Consider the following 21,304-nt stretch of genomic DNA (forward strand, 5'->3'; position numbering starts at 1 on the left):
TGGCAATAGCTTGCCAGGAAGTGCAGGAGGGGCTGAAGACACTGAAGAGAAAAGATGGGTCCTGTTTTAAGCATCTGAAAGGGAATTTCTCTGCCCGTGTTTAGTACTGAAACACTGAATGCAGGTGAAGTGTGCTGAAGGTGAAAGGTGTTGGATTTGAACAAGAGAAAGAAAGAACTAAACTGTTTTTTTGTTTGTGTGCTGTTTAAAAGTTTTACAGTTAAGACTGTGGTGGAGAGACCCTTTGCAAGGTTGTGTAAGCCAGGTTTATGCAAGTGGATTAATCCCAGTTAATCCACTAGGAAAACTGGTCTTCAAGCTTAAGGTTGGGCTTGCAGTATGTGTGTTCACATGCTGGTGCACTAGAGTGGAAGATTGCATTAATTTGGAGGGACAAATATGCTGAGTGACTGCAAGAGCCAATGAACAGTGCCCTTCCTTAGTTAGGGAACTCAGTACAAGAACAGAGAAACTATTTAAGGTTATACAATTATTATTTATGTATTTTGTTAGTTAGCAAGCCACAGTTATCCCTGAATCCCAGCTAGTGCTGTTCCTGCTGTTAGTCAGGAAGGAAGGTTTTTTTTTTTTTATTTATTGATTTAGTTTAAAGGGTGAGGCAGTAGGTTCCTGTACTGAAAGAGAAGAACCCGAGCTCCAACATACCAGGGGGAAGAACCAAGAAGCTCCAAGAAGGACCAAAGATAAGTCTTCACTCTTATGCAAAAGGACACTGAAAGGTCACAATTTAATCTGATTTACCTGTTGTAGAGACTGAATCTGGGTGTTCCCACCTAAAAGATAGGCATATTTTCAAAGCACTTAGCCTTCCAAAGTTCCATAGAAACCTTTGGAAGGCTAAGTGCTTTGAAAATATGCCTCTTTTTAAATTTAAAGTCATGATTCTTGAGACACACAATATAAAGGAAATTTATAGATTGAGAGAGAACAGATAAGATACTTTGGTTAATACTTGTCTGTTGGTTTCACTGTTGTTGTTGTTGTTCTACTGCTGCACCTGTAAAGACAAAATTATGCTGTTAGTTTATGTATAAATGTATTTTTATGTTACAAAAGAACCTAATGTGTTAAGAACATCATTTTTGCCATAGCCCAAATTGGGTTTAAATAAACAACTAGTAACTTGTACTTACCATCTGTCTGGTTACTGGGTCTTAAAATCCTTTAGTTTTCTTTCCCTTCCACGGTCTAGAACTTCGGAGGCAAGGTTAGTTTGTCTCTCAGCTCAGAGTTGAACTGCAGGCTTGAGGTATTCGGCCACAGGTAATACTAGAGCTGGCAGGGATAAAAGTGTAACTCCCGTAGTGAGGTTGGAGCTCAGAAAAGATAAGGACTAGCCCCCAGATCTAAAAGAGAGAGTAAGAGAAGACCACTGCAGTTCTGTTCTGCTTTTCAAGTAAGTTTGATCCTTGGGGGAGGGGTCAAGCAAGGCAGGTCACATGATGCTGATTCAGGAAGCAGGTACAGGTGAGGGGAGGAGAAGGGTGGGGCTGAAATTGAGCCCTCATCAGGCAAGCCCTATATTTAGAGGGCCTTGCAAGGATGAAGGTAGAATTCAGCTCCACCCTGAAAGCTCTAGAACACCAGTTACAACAGAGGCTTCGGAGAAGATGAGGAGGAAGACAGCACAAGGTAAGAGTTTTGTTTGATAATCTGGTTTTCTAGAAATATTTCTTTTGGGGTTTAAAGACAATAGTGCTTAAGTAGTTGGGTAGAGGGAGCTTTTTGTTTAATCCTGTTTATATTATAGAGTTGGTCTTTGAGGAATCTAAATGAAAATTCCAGTAGCCTGGGAGATGTGCTTTGTGCTGAGGTGGGGGACACATTTTAAGCCAGTAGTTCCTAAAGCTGGTCTTGGAGGTACCCTAGATAGTTTTTCAGGGTATCCACAATGAATATTCATGAAAAAGACTAGTAGGCCTCTGTTGCTGTAGAAACCACTGGCTTAAGCTGGAGCCTTGGGAAGCACCCTTGGGAAGGAGTGAAAAGATGAAGTTTGAGTAGACCTTGGTAGTCTTGGTCTGCTTGCATGTTTTGTCTCTTTTGTGTGAACAGTTTGAGTTTAGAAACAAATCCACTTATAAGATGGCAGTAGGAGTTCAATTGGCTGAGAGGTGGAAGGGGGGAAAACCTCCCATGTTCTTAGGGTTACCATATGGCTCCAGAAAGGACGGATTGAGCCAGCCGGGTTTTACTTCCATTGCTTTCAGTGGAAGTAATTGACCCAGCCGGGTTTTACTTCCATTGTTTTCAATGGAAGTAAAACCCGGCTGGCTCAATCCGTCCTCCTTTTTCTGGAGCCATATGGTAACCCTACATGTTCTAAAGCTCAAAGTGTAGGCCAGGGGTCCTCAAATCCACTCTTTTGGTTCCACAATCTAGTCTTCAGGATGTCCACACTAATGTGTGAGATCTTTGTATTCACTACTTCATTGCATTCAAATATGTTCCATACATATTCATTATGGAAATGCTCAAGGCCCTCTGCTGTAGGTCCTGGAGCAGCCTTGCCCAAGTTCAGCCCTTAAGGGTTGCAAGCAGGCCAGGTTTTCAGGATATCCCTAAAGAGTATGCATCCACAATCTGGAGTGTCACTTGATATCCTGTTATCAATTAATAATCCTGATAACAGTTCTAAAATTCACCAAATGCTTTCAAAGTATAGTAATTTATTAATATTTATTTATCTGTACATCAAAGTGCATAGCCCTAGTTACCCTGCAATCATTCACTCTGTGCCAGTATACAACATCACATTTACATGCCTAATGACCTAAACTAACCTCTACCAGACTCTGCATTTACTAATTAATGCTTAAGCTTACATATCTAAGCTCTGCCTCAAGGCAGTCCACTTTAACACCTCTTTACCAGTTCATGCAGACCTATAAAGGTCACTGAAAACAGTCTGTTATAAAGGTCTCTGCAGTCCCTGAAAGAAAGTGTTGTAAATGTGTCTCCACCAGAAAAAGGTTCCCAAGTCCTGTAAATTCAAACTTATTCTCCACAGCCTCTTCACTCCTTCTAAGCGTTAATTAGTAAATGCAGAGTCTGGTAGAGGTTAGTTTAGGTCATTAGGCATGTAAATGTGATGTTGTTTGCTAGAGTGAATGATTGCAGGGTAACTAGGGCTATGCACTTTGATGTAGAGATAAATAAATATTAATAAATTACTATACTTTGAAAGCATTTGGTGAATTTTAGAACTGTTATCAGAGGGTTATTAAAGAGTATGCATGAGATGTCTGGCTTGTAAAACGTTCTTATGCATATTCAATAAGGATATTGTACAATCTGGATATGCACTAGAGCGATTCTGCTTTGGAATAAGAGAAGAAACTTCACAGGTGCAAGATTCCTTTGGTGTCAGCAATCAATCTCTGCAGATGGGCTGTTTCCTGTAGAAAAGAACTGAATGGACAGTGTCTTTCGTTTAATCTGTAGTGTTTCACTGTGTTATGGGATCCAGAGCTGCTCCTATTTAACCAGTAGGGCACTGGAAGTAGTAAAGGGGCTGATTTACATAGTGCTGCAGTCTCAGAGCACCTGTATAGTAAGATATTAAAATGGTATACAAATCAAAGGGTGCAGAATTTTATTGGTAGTAAACACACCCTTTTAATCTGGAACCTTTTTGTCACTTGTTTTCTGTAGAGGATTGTTTGTCTTGCGTGTGCTGTCATTTAAAACGGCAGCTTTTCTCTCGTTCTGGAGGTCTGGAACAATCTGTTTCACGATGGTTGTTTGCACACTAATTGAAAGTGTGTGTGTGGGGGGGGGGGGGGGGGTTTAGTGTAAGTCAGTGCTTATACCTGTGGTAGTAGTGATGTCTTGTGTTAAAACTACATGATTTTAAGAGAATAAAGTATTTTCGGGTACTGGGGGGGGGGGGGTCTCTGATTCGGCATCTTAAAGGTGTGTGGGTATAATTGTTTTTGTAAATTTTTATTTTCTGTAAAGGAGCTCTAAAAGTGTTTTGGGGTACTGGGGGGGTTCTCTGATTTGGTATCTTAAAGCTGTGTGGGTATAATGTATTTGTTTTTGTGAAAGGAGAAAGTACTTGGGGGGGGGGGAGGTTTTCTTCTCTGATTTGGCATCTTAAAGCTGTGTGGGGATTTGTAAATTTTGTTTTTCTGTGAAGGAGTATTTTCAGGTACTTGGGGGGGGGGGGGGTTCTCTGATTTGGCATCTTAAAGGTGTGTGGGTATAATGTATTTTTTTTGTAAATTTTTATTTTCTGTAAAGGTCTAAAAGTATATTGGGGTACTGGGGGGGGGTTATTCTCTTTGATTTGGCATCTTAAAGGTGTGTGGGTATAATGTATTTGTTCTGTGAAGGAGAGTATTTTGGGGTACTGGGGGGTCTTCTCTGATTTGGTATCTTAAAGCTGTGTGGTACTGGGGGTCTTCTCTGATTTGGTATCTTAAAGCTGTGCGGGTATGATGTATTTTTGTGAAGGAGAGTATTTTGGGGTACTTGGGGGGGGGGGGTTCTTCTCTGATTTGGCATCTTAAAGCAGTGTGGGTATAATGTGTTTCCTTTTCTGTGAAGGAGAGTATTTTGGGGTACTGGGGGGTCTTCTCTGATTTGGCATCTTAAAGCTGTGCGGGTATAATGTATTTTTTCTGTGAAGGGGAGAGTATTTTGGGGTACTTGGGGGGGGTTTCTTCTGTTTGATTTGGCATCTTAAAGGTGTGTGGGTATAATGTATTTGTGTTTTTTTGTAAATTTTTATTTTCTGTAAAGGTCTAAAAGTATTTTGGGGTACTGGGGGGGGGAGGTTTTCTTCTCTGATTTGGCATCTTAAAGCTGTGTGGGGATTTGTAAATTTAGTTTTTTTTTCTGTGAAGGAGTATTTTCAGGTACTTGGGGGGGGGGGGGTTCTCTGATTTGGCATCTTAAAGGTGTGTGGGTATAATGTATTTGTTTTTTTGTAAATTTTTATTTTCTGTAAAGGTCTAAAAGTATTTTGGGGTACTGGGGGGGGTTATTCTCTTTGATTTGGCATCTTAAAGGTGTGTGGGTATAATGTATTTGTTCTGTGAAGGAGAAAGTATTTGGGGTACTGGGGGGTCTTCTCTGATTTGGTATCTTAAAGCTGTGCGGGTATGATGTATTTGTTTTTGTGAAGGAGAGTATTTTGGGGTACTGGGGGGTCTTCTCTGATTTGGTATCTTAAAGCTGTGCGGGTATAATGTATTTTTTCTGTGAAGGGGAGAGTATTTTGGGGTACTTGGGGGGTTTCTTCTGTTTGATTTGGCATCTTAAAGGTGTGTGGGTATAATGTATTTTTTCTGTGAAGGGGAGAGTATTTTGGGGTACTTGGGGGGTTTCTTCTGTTTGATTTGGCATCTTAAAGGTGTGTGGGTATAATGTATTTTTTCTGTGAAGGGGAGTATTTTGGGGTACTTGGGGGGTTTCTTTTTGATTTGGCATCTTAAAGGTGTGTGGGTATAATGTATTTTTTCTGTGAAGGGGAGTATTTTGGGGTACTTGGGGGGTTTCTTCTGTTTGATTTGGCATCTTAAAGGTGTGTGGGTATAATGTATTTGTGTTTTTGTGAAGGAGAAAGTATTGTGTGGTACTGGGGGGTCTTCTCTGATTTGGTATCTTAAAGGTGTGCGGGTATAATGTATTTGTGTTTTTGTGAAGGAGAAAGTATTGTGTGGTACTGGGGGGTCTTCTCTGATTTGGTATCTTAAAGGTGTGCGGGTATTATGTATTTGTTTTCGTGAAGGAGAGTATTTTGGGGTACTGGGGGGGTTCTTCTCTGATTTGGCATCTTAAAGCTGTGTGGGTATAATGTATTTTTTTCTGTGAAGGGGAGAGTATTTTGGGGTACTTGGGGGGGGGGGGTTCTTCTCTTTGATTTGGCATGTTAAAGGTGTGTGGGTATAATTGTGTTTTTGTGAAGGAGAAAGTATTTTGGGGTACTTGGGGTTTTTTCTTCTGATTTGGCATCTTAAAGCTGTGTGGGTATTTGTAAAGTTTTTTTTTTTTTTTTTTTTTTCTATGGAGGAGTATTTTGGGGTACTGGGGGGTTCTTCTCTGATTTGGCATCTTAAAGCTGTGTGGGTATAATGTATTCTGTGAAGGGGAGAGTATTTTGGGGTACTTGGGGGGGGGGGGTTCTTCTCTTTGATTTGGCATGTTAAAGGTGTGTGGGTATAATGTATTTGTGTTTTTGTAACTTATTTTCTGTGAAGGAGCTCTAAGAATAAAGTATTTTGGGGTACTTGGGGGAGGTTTTCTCTGATTTGGCATCTTAAAGCTGTGTGGGTATAATGTATTTGTGTTTTTGCAAATTTTTATTTTCTGTAAAGGAGCTCTAAAGTGTTTTGGGGTACTGGGGGGTTATTCTCTGATTTGGTATCTTAAAGCTGTGTGGGTATAATTGTGTTTTTGTGAAGGAGAAAGTATTTTGGGGTACTTGGGGGGGTTATTTCTTCTGATTTGGCATCTTAAAGCTGTGTGGGTTTTTTTTTTTCTGTGAAGGAGAAAGTATTTTGGGGTACTGGGGGGTCTTCTCTGATTTGGTATCTTAAAGCTGTGCGGGTATGATGTATTTGTTTTTGTGAAGGAGAGTATTTTGGGGTACTTGGGGGGGGGTTCTTCTCTGATTTGGCATCTTAAAGCTGTGGGTATAATTGTTTTTCTGTGAAGGAGAGTATTTTGGGGTACTGGGGGGTCTTCTCTGATTTGGCATCTTAAAGCTGTGGGTATAATTGTTTTTCTGTGAAGGAGAGTATTTTGGGGTACTGGGGGGTCTTCTCTGATTTGGCATCTTAAAGCTGTGTGGGTATAATTGTTTTTCTGTGAAGGAGTATTTTGGGGTACTGGGGGGGTTTCTTCTCTGATTTGGTATCTTAAAGCTGTGCGGGTATAATGTATTTTTTCTGTGAAGGGGAGTATTTTGGGGTACTTGGGGGGTTTCTTCTGTTTGATTTGGCATCTTAAAGGTGTGTGGGTATAATGTATTTGTGTTTTTGTGAAGGAGAAAGTATTGTGTGGTACTGGGGGGTCTTCTCTGATTTGGTATCTTAAAGGTGTGTGGGTATAATGTATTTGTGTTTTTTGTGAAGGAGAAAGTATTGTGTGGTACTGGGGGGTCTTCTCTGATTTGGTATCTTAAAGGTGTGTGGGTATAATGTATTTGTGTTTTTTGTGAAGGAGAAAGTATTGTGTGGTACTGGGGGGTCTTCTCTGATTTGGTATCTTAAAGGTGTGTGGGTATAATGTATTTGTGTTTTTGTGAAGGAGAAAGTATTGTGTGGTACTGGGGGGTCTTCTCTGATTTGGTATCTTAAAGGTGTGTGGGTATTATGTATTTTGTTTTCGTGAAGGAGAGTACTTGGGGGGGGGGGGGGTTCTTCTCTTTGATTTGGCATGTTAAAGGTGTGTGGGTATAATGTATTTGTGTTTTTGTAACTTATTTTCTGTGAAGGAGCTCTAAGAATAAAGTATTTTGGGGTACTTGGGGGTTTTTTCTTCTGATTTGGCATCTTAAAGCTGTGTGGGTATTTGTAAAGTTTTTTTTTTTTTTTTTTTTTTTTCCTGTGAAGGGGAGAGTATTTTGGGGTACTGGGGGGTTCTTCTCTGATTTGGCATCTTAAAGCTGTGTGGGTATAATGTAGTTGTGAAGGAGAATATTTTGGGGTACTGGGGGGTTCTTCTCTGATTTGGCATCTTAAAGCTGTGTGGGTATAATGTAGTTGTGAAGGAGAATATTTTGGGGTACTTGGGGTATTTTTCTTCTGATTTGGCATCTTAAAGCTGTGTGGGTATTTGTAAATTTTTTTTTTTCTGTGAAGGAGAGTATTTTGGGGTACTGGGGGGTTCTTCTCTGATTAAGCATCTTAAAGCTGTGTGGGTATTGTAACTTTTGTTTTTTTTTCTGTGATTCTCTAAGACTATTTTTGGGTACTTGAGGTTTTTTTTTTCTCTGACTTGGCATAGTAAAGCTTGCGCCAATGTGTAGATTTATAGATCAAAAAATAAATTGAATTTCCTAAACAGCAAACTATGTATTAAATGTAAAAAAAAAAACAAAACACTTCACAGCTCAAAAGGTAAGTGTTGCAGCTGAGTGTAGGTGTAGTTTGAAAACTTTGGTTTGTGAGGAGGGTAGGAATAGGGGGGGGGAATGCAGACTAGCTGCTGAGTTAGAACTTTCTCCCTGGCCTCTGAGCATTGATTAGTTGTAGCTTATACTGGCCTCATTTCTTCTGGTTTCCCTCTCGCCTCACCGTACTCTTCCATTCTGTCACACTGTTGCATACACACTTTCTCCCATCTTCCTATCTTTATTTTTTTTCTTTCTTACTCCATCTCTCCTGTCTCCCCTTCCTTCTCCTGATGCACTCTAACCCTTGTGGCAGACACTAATTTGGCCTTCTTCCTCAGCGGCAACAGGTTCTGAGGGCCAAACAGAACAAGCTGTGTAGCTGCCTCTCCCTTGCATGCTGATGCTATGTGAGGCCCAGAACTGGTAGAGCTGTGGTCTGTGGCTGACTTTGTTCTTCTGTTCATCTCCACTGCCAGATACTGTGTAGTAACTCAGAACCCTGCAAATGGACACTCGGCGGTGTACCTTACCTTAACATACCAAGGTGTCGTCTACCAGCAATAGCAGGCTAAAAGGCATCTTGCCAAAGGAGCAGCAGAACACACTGCATCGGAGACATCTTTATCAAATATCTGCCTTAAATTCATCATATGCAGTAAGTCTAGTTCACTATCTGTCTCTGTATGTTCTTCCAGCTATTCAGTTGATTGGTTATGTATTACTATTCTGTTGCATTTTAACTGGTTCTTCCTCTATCTCTTCAGAAACCTACTTTAATATCCAAGTCATTATTTCTAACAGATTTAAAACTAAAGCAGGAAACCTTATTGTAATCAACTGAATCATGTATTTGTATTTATTTGTTGCACTTGTATCCCACATTTTCCCACCTATTTGCAGGCTCAATGTGGCTTACATTGTTCCATAGTGGCAATCGCCATTACTGGAATGAAAATACAAAGCGGTATTGTATTAAAGGTCAAAGGTGACAGAGTAAATGAAGCAATCAAGTATAGAGATCATTCACAGAATAAAAATAAGTGCTAATGTGATAAGTACATGAAGCAGTCCAATAAAGTTTGGTTTTGTCTGGTTCTGGTATGTTTCATTGTCTGATCCTTAGGGTGGATCATTGTGATATGCCTTATTAAACAGGTTGGTTTTATGCACCCTACTCAAAAATAAAACATTACCCTTTCTCCTCCACAAGAAAACATTTTATAAATGTTAAATACCACACTTCTAACTCCTAATTCACTCACTTACACCAGTCCCAATTGGATATGTTAATGCCATATCTACAATAAACACAACTGGAGAATAGCTAGACTTACTGGCAACTCAGACAAGCACTCTTACTTGATCTAGTAGCCTATAAATTTGCAAACAACTTTCTAAGAGTAACCATACTTCTCAGATCACAGTAAACTTGAGTGTGCTATAAGTATTGCCAAACTGGAACAGACCAAAGGTCCATCAAGCCCAGCATCCTGTTTCCAACAGTGGCCAATCCAGATCACAAGTACCTGGCAAGATCCCAAAACAGTACCAAACTAAAAGTACTACAAAGCCTCACAAAATTAGAGGGAAAAACAAATACCACAACGTTTGGTCTTTACTAGAGGAGAAAAAAAGATTTTTGAAGATGTTGACAATAACTTCATGATTAAATAGGATGACCTATGCAAAAATGTGTTAAATATAGCTCTCCTCAAATCTATATCCAAACGAACCTTGGAAATGTAGAAAACTGGAAACAAAAGGGTCTATTTCTGCCATCTACTATGCAATCAAACCATATAAAATGAGAGAAAAATTGCCAAAACTCAATACATTAATGGTGGTGGTTGCCTTAATACCAGTAAACTCAATCTGATAAAAAGTTTATCCTTTTCTCAAACACAAAATAGTGGCTGTGTGTGTGACTTTCATACCTTGATGGCTGATTTTAACTAACAGAACTACCAACCCACAACACAGTAAAAACATTACCTCCTAAAATACTCAACCTCACAATACATACTAGGAATCTGCTTCAGCAGCTTATCTCCTTCCTACTATTCAACGGTACTTTCTCTGATAAAGGTTCTATTATCCTAATACCAACAAAACAACTCTATTACCATAACTAATGTAACACAACTACAGACCAGTAGCCTCCGTTCCTTTGAGAGGGGCGATAGCAGCACAAACTTTGGACTACCTTTCACAGATATTCAAGTGGTTGCTAAAAACACCTGCTCACAAAAGCCTATTTGGGTACAAGAAGACTTAAACTGATTTTCTATTTCTTTCTGTGGTCTCTGGAGGTTTTCTTTGTCATGGGCTTTTCTGGCCAGATCATGTTTCATAATCAAATGTTCAGCGATGTTTTGTTTTATGTGTGACTATCGTTACCTGCCTTGGATAAAGGCACAATTATAAGAGTTTTCCCTACTACACAAATTGCAATCCAGTTTCAGAGCATACTATAGCAGACTGTCCTTAGTACCCTAGTATGGTTATCAATAGAATCAAACAAAAGAAAAAGACCTTTATTGGACACAACTTAATACATTTCTTGATTAGCTTTTGAAGGTTGCCCTTCATCAGATCGGAAATAAGCAAATGTGGTAGGTAGTGTATATATGAGAAACATCAAAGCATTACTTTGACAGAGTGGGAGGGTGGGGGTGCATGGGGACATCAAAGCATTGCATTGATATTCTAACAGGAGGGTGATAAACAGAGAAATACAATTTTTGGGTTTATAATGGGCTAGGAAACCCAGATCTTTGTAAGTCCTGTCTGTCAGGTGTCAAAATATTCAATCATTCTGACTTCAAAGGTGTTGTGTTCCTGTATCTTAAAGTTACCTTTCAGGATTCTTACTATGAAATCACCGGTGCAGTGTCCTGGTCTTGTACAGTGGTGGGAACCTGACTGGCACCGGCTATCTTCATGTGGTGTCTGTGCAGATTGAATCTTGTCTTAAGCATCTGGCCTGTTTCTCCAATATAGCATCCTTAGTTACATTTTTTACACTTGATAGATACCGCATATGAAAGATTCCTTTATGTAGAATATTTTTCCTTTGTGAATGACTGTGGGGTCCTATGAAATGTTTTGGCATAGCTTGCAGCTGGATGTATTGCAGGGAAATGTGCCTCTCTTCCTTTTCAGTCTGTGTTGGGTGGCTTGTCGGAAGGCCGGCACCGGTGGGGATGGGAATATCTTTCAGTAATTCATCTTTCTAGAGTAGAGGCTGTAGGTGTCTTATGATTTTCCTCAGTTTCTCCAGCTCTGGGGTGTATGTTACTACAAGGGGGATTCTGTCTGTGGCTTTTTTTCTTTGTACTGTAGCAGATATTTTCCCTGGGTTTTTTTAAGGGAGGAGGCAATATTCTTGGAGATTATTTTGGGGTTGTAGCCTTTCTGTTTGAAGGATGCAGTCGGGGTTTCAAGCTGTCTGGGTCGGAGCAGATACGGTGGTATCTTGTGGCTTGGCTGTAAATAATGGATTTTTGTACGTGAAGGATGGAAGCTGGAGTTGTGGAGGTAGCTGCACAACTTTGAATAACTTTGTGTCATCAACAAATTTAATTACCTCACTAGTTACTCCCATCTCTAGGTAATTTATAAATGTTAAAAAAGCAGCAGTCCCAGCACAGACCCCTGGGGAACCCCACTAACTACCCTTCTCCATTGAGAATACTGACCATTTAACCCTACGCTGTTTTTCTAAAACAATCTTTTGAACCAGTTTTTAATCCACAATAGAACACTACCTCCTATCCCATGACTCTCCAATTTGCTCTGGAGTCTTTCACGAGGTACTTTGTCAAACACCTTCTGAAAATCCAGATACACAATATCGACCGGCTCCCGTTTGTTCACTCCTTCAAAGAAATGTAGTAGATTTCTCGTCACTAAATCCATGTTGACTTTGTCTCAATCCATGCTTTTGACTATGCTCTAATTTAGTTAATAGTTTCTACCATTTTGGCCGGCACCGACGTGAGGCTCATTGGTCTATAATTTCCTGGATCACCTCTGAAATATTAAAATTGGTGTTTAAGTTGACCACCCTCTAATCTTCCAGTACCATGCTTGATTTTAAGAATAAATTATATATTACAAACAATAGGTCAGTTTATTCAGGGCTGGTAAGTCAGACTTAATGGGTATGAGTAGTTGCAGACCAGTGTTTTTGTTGCTGTTTGGGGTTATTTTTTTAAATTGACCTTTATAAAAAAAACACCCAAGGTATAAAATGAGAGCTAATAGCACTATGATGAAACGGGATCAAAAATGTTCACATTTAATAGCACTGAATTTGAACAATGCTAATGCTTTTCTACAATATAACTTACCATATAGCTGAGGGGGCAAATGCAGATATAGGGACTAGATGTATAGTACAGAGTCAGGACAAATAATAAAAGGGTGGCTAAACTTAAAGCAAGTTCTTCGTACAGTTAATCAAGATATAAGGAACTGGTCTAAGTTAGTGTGTGCAGAATGTGTATAGTCGGTCATCCTATGGAGAAGAGCCAGGCTTTAAGTAGAGGTAGTCTGGAGTTACAGCCCCTCTGGGAGGAAATTCCAGAGCAAAAGCAGTGGTTCCCTAAATGTGGCACCCCAGCCAGTCAGGACTGTAGGATATTCATGAGAGAGTTGCATGCCATTGCCTCCACTGTCTGCAAATCTGCCATGAATATTCACTATGCTGCATATCCTGAACTTGAGAAGGTGGCGGTGCCTTCAAGATGAGGTTTGGGAACCAGTGCTGTAACAGAGCCCAGTTGGCAAGATTTAAAAGTATACTGCCTCCTGCTTGTGTTAACAGCTTTACAGCAAAGAAACACCAAGACTGCTAGTGAAATAGAAATACATTTGAGACAGGAAAACATCCAACTCTATTTTTACAGGCTTAAAAATGCATAGTTTCTTCACAGAGGGCCTTAAATGACACAAAGTACCTGTAGCTTTTGCAGGAAGGGTGTGATGCGGTAATGCCATTTGCACCCTTCTGAATTGGAGCTGATACAAACATTTGTTTTATTTTGGCCAGTGGCATCACAACTACCATAACACCCTGTACAATCGTGGCACAAACCACTGTGGTTAGCCTTGTCTTTTCAGTATATGGAGAGATTTTGTAGCCGCTGTAGGTGATAGACAATTTTTTTTGAAGTTGTTTGAATTTGTGGGATGTCTAGCGGTATCTCAAGATTCTTAACCTGTGATTTTAGGAGTTTATACTTTTCCAAATATGTATTTTGAAGTCTGGTATTTGTCAACTTGTGTTAGGCAACTCAAAAATCTGTTTTGCTTGGGTTTGGTAAATGAGAAATGTCTAATATAATAGTCATCGCTGGAGACTTAGTAGCGGAAGGTAACTAACGGGACAGTGCCAGACTAGGGTAGAAATGACATCGGTGTAATGGGGGACTTCAAAGGCGTGAGCATGTAAGCATTAAACTTAAAGAAATAAACCCCAGCCACCACCTAGAGCTGCAAAGCGGCACTTTGGTATGATTTTATTAAAAGTACGGAAGGCCCTTGTTGACACCTTCTACCGTGTGCAATGAATATGCTGAACACAGATAAATAAAACCACTTAGTACTGCTAGGGCTGCAGTGCCACCTGGTGGCCAACCTGGTAAACTGTAGTACAGACTTGGGCTGCTCTGCCAGTGAGATGTAGAATTTTATGATTATTAGGATGTATTGACTGTCTTTTTAAAGGAATTAACTCAAGGCGGTGTACAGACAATTACAGCTGTGAAAATATTCAAACCATACAAAGTATGGCATAATATGCTACATTACAATAGCAACATTTACATAGATGGCATAGACGAGGCAACATAGTTGTTGTCGCAAGTGACGGAAGCTGCACTTGAAGGTTGCTTGGAGTTGAGGGATCTGAGTAAGTGTTGAATAGAGCTATATTCCAAGGTTGTTGACTTGGGGGCTTGGAGGGGGAGTAAGATTTTGATGTCTGGTGCGTTTAAAACATCTTTACGCCGCCGACTCCCAGATCTACCTCTGCACACCAGAAATCTCAGCCGAAACCCAGGCCAAAGTATCAGCCTGGATGTCTCAGCACCACCTGAAACTAAAACACGACAGACTGAGCTGCTTATCTTCCCCCTAAACCAAGCTGTTCTCCTCCCCCCCATTCTCTATTTCTGTGGATAACACTCATCCTTCCTGTCTCATCAGCTTCTAAGCTTGGGGTCATGTTTGACTCCTCCCTCCTTCTCTGCACATATTCAACAGACTGTTAAAACCTGTTTCTTTATAATATCAGCAAAATTTGGCCTTTCCTTTCCGAGCACACTACCAGAACCCTTATCACTTGTCGCTTAGACTTCTCACAGGTCTCTCACTTAGCCATCTCTCTCCTCTTCAATCTGTTCAAAAATCTGCCGCACGACTAATATTACGCTCTCCTCGAGTCGCTTTCATGGCTTCCTATCCGTTTTTGCATGCAGTTCAAACTCCTCTTATTGACCTAGAAGTGCATTCCTCGGTATTCCTCCCCGGGAACTCCGTTCACTGGGTAAATCTCTTATCTGCACCGTTCTCCTCCACCGCTAACTCCAGACTCTGTTCCTTTTTATCTTGCTGCAGCATATGCGTGGAATAGACTTGCTGAGCCAGTACATCAAGCTTCATCTCTGGCTGTCTTCAAATGTAAGCTAAAAGCCCACCTTTTTGATGCTGCTTTTCATACTCACCTTAATATTCTCTTGTCTCTTGTTTGTCCTGTTAATGTCTGTCCAGTAGCGCTATAGAATATAGGATTGTGGTGCATAGAGCAAATGTAGGCTCTACCACTTTTCCAAGTGTATTCAATAAACCATAAGCAAATGTAACTAAAATGTATTTACTCTATGTATAATATAGTAGACGTGTATGCCATTTTCTGGCCATAGACTGTAGAAGTCTGTCCAGCACTAGCCCTGCCTCCCAATGTGATGGAAAATATTAAGAATTGCTTTTGACGAATAATAAATTTGAAACTCTTCTGTATTTTACTTGCCTGGTATATCTCAAAGAACAGGCTGGAAGGAAGTTCTCAAGAACAATGTTTGTCCCTGAATCCAGCTTGTGCAGAAGGGGGAGGCGGGTACTCTTGAGGTTCAGTAAATGATTCACCTGGCCAGTGGTTTGTTTTCTTGAACCGAGAGTGTGACTGCATCCCCATGCACATTTCTGGATATGTTTTAGCTTAAAAAGGGGGCTTCTTGCAGTGGAACTCTGGGTCTCATTCTGTGGATGGACTTGTTTGTGATCTGGAGGCCTCCTAGCTGATGCGATAAGGGCCTGAATGATGTAATTCCTGACCAGTGATGTGTGTGTGTGTGTATATATCTATAGCCTTCCTTTAGTAATGTGCTCGATTAGTGTGTGTATTTCTTAATTATTGTGATGCAGTAACAATAATGACTTATACACTCAAGAGGTTCATTTATCCAATACGAATCTAAAAATCTGTAGTATTTTGATTCTGTGAGTAGGCTGCAAATACTGAAGCAATACAGGAAACTCGTAGGTGATAGTTTATATGTATACCTGATATCTGCCATTTTGAGGGCATAGTGTAGAAGTTTGTCCAGTACTAGCCCTGCCTCCCAACCACCGGTGCTGTCACACAATTTCTGCAAAGCTTCTGAGGATCTATGCTTTCTGAACAGGATTCCTTGGTTTATCCCACTGATTTTAGAAATCTGTTAATGTTTTTTCATCTCCACCGCTTCCTGCAGTGAAGAAAAACTTCCTGATTTTCTTGTCTGTCCCCCTTCAACCTCATTTCATGTCCTCTCGTTCTACCGCCTCCCCAGCTCCGGAAAGGGTTTGTTTGCGGATTAGTACTTTTTTCACATCTGTATCGTATCACCCCTGTTCCTCCTTTCCTCCAGGGTATACACGTTCAGGTCAGCAACTCTCCTCGTATATGTCTCGTAGCAAAGTTCCCATACCATTTTTGTAGCGCTTCTTTGCACCCGCTTCAATTCTTTTTACATCCTTAGCAAGAACACAACACCTCTCTTCTGCCGGTCATAGCTCTCTATACAGCCTAGCTGTGCTGACTGCGTTGTCACACTGTCACCTTCAGATTCTCAGATGCTATCACCCCAAGGTCCCTTCTCCCCATTTGTACATATCAGCCTCGCTGTCTAACACATGTCTCCTGTAGATTTCTACTCCCTAAGCGCATCACTTTGCATTTCTTCGCATTGAATTTTAATTGCCAAACCTTAGACAAATCTTCTAGGTTCTGCAGATCCTTTTTCCATGTTTTCCACTCTCTCTGGGGTATCAAGTCTACAAATCTTGGGAATCATCTGGAAGAAAGCGAAATGTACCTTCTAATCTTTCAGCAATGTTGCTGAGAAATATACTGAACACAATTGGCCCCAGCACTGATCCCTGAGGCACTCCACTACTCAACCTTTCCTTCAGTGGAGCAAATGCCATTAACCGCCACCCTCTGGTGTCTGTCAGTCATCCGGTTCACTGTGTTGGGTCCTATCTTTTGCCGGTCAAGTTTATGCCTTCTGTGGGGAAGTGTGAAAAGTTTTTTTTGCTGAAATCTAGAAGCTCAATTCTCTGGTCAGCAGTCAAAGAATTCAGTGAGATTAGTTTGGCATGATTTCCCTTTCGTAAAACAATGTTGTGTTGGATCTTGCAAGTTATTGGATTCCATTAGTTTTGCAATAACTGAAGTGAGGCTTACTGGCTTGTAGTTTTCCAGCTACTTTTTTTATGAAGAGGGACCACATCTGCTCTTCTCCAATCCCATGGAATGTCATCTTTGAGGATCTGCCAGAGCCTCTGTGAGGTGGATTGTGTCTGGTGCTGTGGCTTTGAGGACCTTTAGATATGCATTCTGTTATGTGAATGGTGCTATATCCCTGCTGCATTTTCGTATCTACATTTGCCAGTCATGGTCCTTGTGCAGGATTTTGTTCAGTGAAAACAGAACAAAAGTATTTTAGCAAATGTTGCTTTTTTGTTATCCACATAGTGGTTTGTAGCATCTTAACTCTGTTTTTAGTCTTATTCTGTTCACTAATATAAAGAGGGGGGTAACAAATTTTGTTGGGGTATATTTCTAGCCATTTGTTGTGCTTTTCTTTTGTCAAATATGTGGCTGTCTCTTGGCTTCTTTTGGTTTCATCTGTGATTCCTGTTGACTTTTTGTGTGTTTTCTGTATTCATGAATGTGGACTTTTTAGCCTTTGTATTTTTTTTTTTTTTTTTCTTTACTCAAAGGGTTATGGAGATTTTTTTGATTACTACTTTAAGCCTGGACCACTATCCTTCCACTTCTTCTATGTTCTCCCAGCCCATCCATCACCTTGTGTGTGGATTTGTCCATTTTACAAAAATCAGCATGCTTGAAATTGATATGGCAGTATGTTAGAGGAGGTTATTTAAAACAGCTGTTCAACTGAAGATGCCTTATGTTTTTAAAACCTTTTATAATTAACTTTTGTTTCTTTAGACCCTCAGCATCTTATTCAAGTGCTCCATTTGTGAAGAAGCCTTGTTTTTGTGGTGAAATGGTGGCCTGTTTAAAAGCTAAGTGGAAGTTTGATTTATTCTGATACTTTGATATTGTTGACAGGGTTACTTACAGAACTGATTTTAATTCACAAAGCAATAAAAATATTTTTCTCATACTGGAGTTTTTATTCTGATACTCTGCTGTTGATGGGGTTATGTACAGGAGTGATTCTAATTCACAGCAATAAAGTGTTTTTCTCTTACTGGAGTTTTTTTTCTTTATTGTGATGTTATTGATGTTACTTACAAAGCAATAAAGTACATTCTCTTAATGACTGGAGTGTTTTTATTCTATCCTGCACCTTCTAGTTCAAATGGTTAGAAATATTGTTTAAATTTCTCTGGTTTAATAAAATGTTTCTGGTGAAAAAAATTGTGGTTTTTTATTTTTGTGGAAATTTTTTTGTACAGAACCGGCAGCAGACTTGCAGACTTGCAGACTTGCAGACTTGCAGACTTGCAGACTTGCAGACTTGCAGACTTGCAGACTTGCAGACTTGCAGACTTGCAGACTTGCAGACTTGCAGACTTGCAGACTTGCAGACTTGCAGACTTGCAGACTTGCAATGCAGACTTGCAGACTTGCAGACTTGCAGACTTGCAGACTTGCAGACTTGCAGACTTGCAGACTTGCAGACTTGCAGACTTGCAGACTTGCAGACTTGCAGACTTGCAGACTTGCAGACTTGCAGACTTGCAGACTTGCAGACTTGCAGACTTGCAGACTTGCAGACTTGCAGACTTGCAGACTTGCAGACTTGCAGACTTGCAGACTTGCAGACTTGCAGACTTGCAGACTTGCAGACTTGCAGACTTGCAGACTTGCAGACTTGCAGACTTGCAGACTTGCAGTCTGCAGACTTGCAGACTTGCAGACTTGCAGACTTGCAGACTTGCAGACTTGCAGACTTGCAGACTTGCAGACTTGCAGACTTGCAGACTTGCAGACTTGCAGACTTGCAGACTTGCAGACTTGCAGACTTGCAGACTTGCAGACTTGCAGACTTGCAGACTTGCAGACTTGCAGACTTGCAGACTTGCAGACTTGCAGACTTGCAGACTTGCAGACTTGCAGACTTGCAGACTTGCAGACTTGCAGACTTGCAGACTTGCAGACTTGCAGACTTGCAGACTTGCAGACTTGCAGACTTGCAGACTTGCAGACTTGCAGACTTGCAGACTTGCAGACTTGCAGACTTGCAGACTTGCAGACTTGCAGACTTGCAGACTTGCAGACTTGCAGACTTGCAGACTTGCAGACTTGCAGACTTGCAGACTTGCAGACTTGCAGACTTGCAGACTTGCAGACTTGCAGACTTGCAGACTTGCAGACTTGCAGACTTGCAGACTTGCAGACTTGCAGACTTGCAGACTTGCAGACTTGCAGACTTGCAGACTTGCAGACTTGCAGACTTGCAGACTTGCAGACTTGCAGACTTGCAGACTTGCAGACTTGCAGACTTGCAGACTTGCAGACTTGCAGACTTGCAGACTTGCAGACTTGCAGACTTGCAGACTTGCAGACTTGCAGACTTGCAGACTTGCAGACTTGCAGACTTGCAGACTTGCAGACTTGCAGACTTGCAGACTTGCAGACTTGCAGACTTGCAGACTTGCAGACTTGCAGACTTGCAGACTTGCAGACTTGCAGACTTGCAGACTTGCAGACTTGCAGACTTGCAGACTTGCAGACTTGCAGACTTGCAGACTTGCAGACTTGCAGACTTGCAGACTTGCAGACTTGCAGACTTGCAGACTTGCAGACTTGCAGACTTGCAGACTTGCAGACTTGCAGACTTGCAGACTTGCAGACTTGCAGACTTGCAGACTTGCAGACTTGCAGACTTGCAGACTTGCAGACTTGCAGACTTGCAGACTTGCAGACTTGCAGACTTGCAGACTTGCAGACTTGCAGACTTGCAGACTTGCAGACTTGCAGACTTGCAGACTTGCAGACTTGCAGACTTGCAGACTTGCAGACTTGCAGACTTGCAGACTTGCAGACCTTGCAGACTTGCAGACTTGCAGACTTGCAGACTTGCAGACTTGCAGACTTGCAGACTTGCAGACTTGCAGACTTGCAGACTTGCAGACTTGCAGACTTGCAGACTTGCAGACTTGCAGACTTGCAGACTTGCAGACTTGCAGACTTGCAGACTTGCAGACTTGCAGACTTGCAGACTTGCAGACTTGCAGACTTGCAGACTTGCAGACTTGCAGACTTGCAGACTTGCAGACTTGCAGACTTGCAGACTTGCAGACTTGCAGACTTGCAGACTTGCAGACTTGCAGACTTGCAGACTTGCAGACTTGCAGACTTGCAGACTTGCAGACTTGCAGACTTGCAGACTTGCAGACTTGCAGACTTGCAGACTTGCAGACTTGCAGACTTGCAGACTTGCAGACTTGCAGACTTGCAGACTTGCAGACTTGCAGACTTGCAGACTTGCAGACTTGCAGACTTGCAGACTTGCAGACTTGCAGACTTGCAGACTTGCAGACTTGCAGACTTGCAGACTTGCAGACTTGCAGACTTGCAGACTTGCAGACTTGCAGACTTGCAGACTTGCAGACTTGCAGACTTGCAGACTTGCAGACTTGCAGACTTGCAGACTTGCAGACTTGCAGACTTGCAGACTTGCAGACTTGCAGACTTGCAGACTTGCAGACTTGCAGACTTGCAGACTTGCAGACTTGCAGACTTGCAGACTTGCAGACTTGCAGACTTGCAGACTTGCAGACTTGCAGACTTGCAGACTTGCAGACTTGCAGACTTGCAGACTTGCAGACTTGCAGACTTGCAGACTTGCAGACTTGCAGACTTGCAGACTTGCAGACTTGCAGACTTGCAGACTTGCAGACTTGCAGACTTGCAGACTTGCAGACTTGCAGACTGCAGACTTGCAGACTTGCAGACTTGCAGACTTGCAGACTTGCAGACTTGCAGACTTGCAGACTTGCAGACTTGCAGACTTGCAGACTTGCAGACTTGCAGACTTGCAGACTTGCAGACTTGCAGACTTGCAGACTTGCAGACTTGCAGACTTGCAGACTTGCAGACTTGCAGACTTGCAGACTTGCAGACTTGCAGACTTGCAGACTTGCAGACTTGCAGACTTGCAGACTTGCAGACTTGCAGACTTGCAGACTTGCAGACTTGCAGACTTGCAGACTTGCAGACTTGCAGACTTGCAGACTTGCAGACTTGCAGACTTGCAGACTTGCAGACTTGCAGACTTGCAGACTTGCAGACTTGCAGACTTGCAGACTTGCAGACTTGCAGACTTGCAGACTTGCAGACTTGCAGACTTGCAGACTTGCAGACTTGCAGACTTGCAGACTTGCAGACTTGCAGACTTGCAGACTTGCAGACTTGCAGACTTGCAGACTTGCAGACTTGCAGACTTGCAGACTTGCAGACTTGCAGACTTGCAGACTTGCAGACTTGCAGACTTGCAGACTTGCAGACTTGCAGACTTGCAGACTTGCAGACTTGCAGACTTGCAGACTTGCAGACTTGCAGACTTGCAGACTTGCAGACTTGCAGACTTGCAGACTTGCAGACTTGCAGACTTGCAGACTTGCAGACTTGCAGACTTGCAGACTTGCAGACTTGCAGACTTGCAGACTTGCAGACTTGCAGACTTGCAGACT

General features: G+C 41.6%; 1 long non-coding RNA gene across 1 annotated transcript; it reads left to right on the forward strand.

Moving 5' to 3' along the window:
- The first annotated feature begins 1,582 nt into the window (after positions 1-1,582).
- On the forward strand, positions 1,583-18,049 carry LOC115458350. The gene is made up of 3 exons (XR_003940042.1): positions 1,583-1,653; positions 8,563-8,741; positions 17,589-18,049. It is a non-coding gene; the product is annotated as an uncharacterized LOC115458350 (long non-coding RNA).
- The last annotated feature ends 3,255 nt before the right edge of the window (positions 18,050-21,304 follow it).

The sequence above is a fragment of the Microcaecilia unicolor genome, chromosome 14 (assembly GCF_901765095.1).
Source record: "Microcaecilia unicolor chromosome 14, aMicUni1.1, whole genome shotgun sequence".
NCBI classification, from domain to species: Eukaryota; Metazoa; Chordata; class Amphibia; order Gymnophiona; family Siphonopidae; genus Microcaecilia; species Microcaecilia unicolor.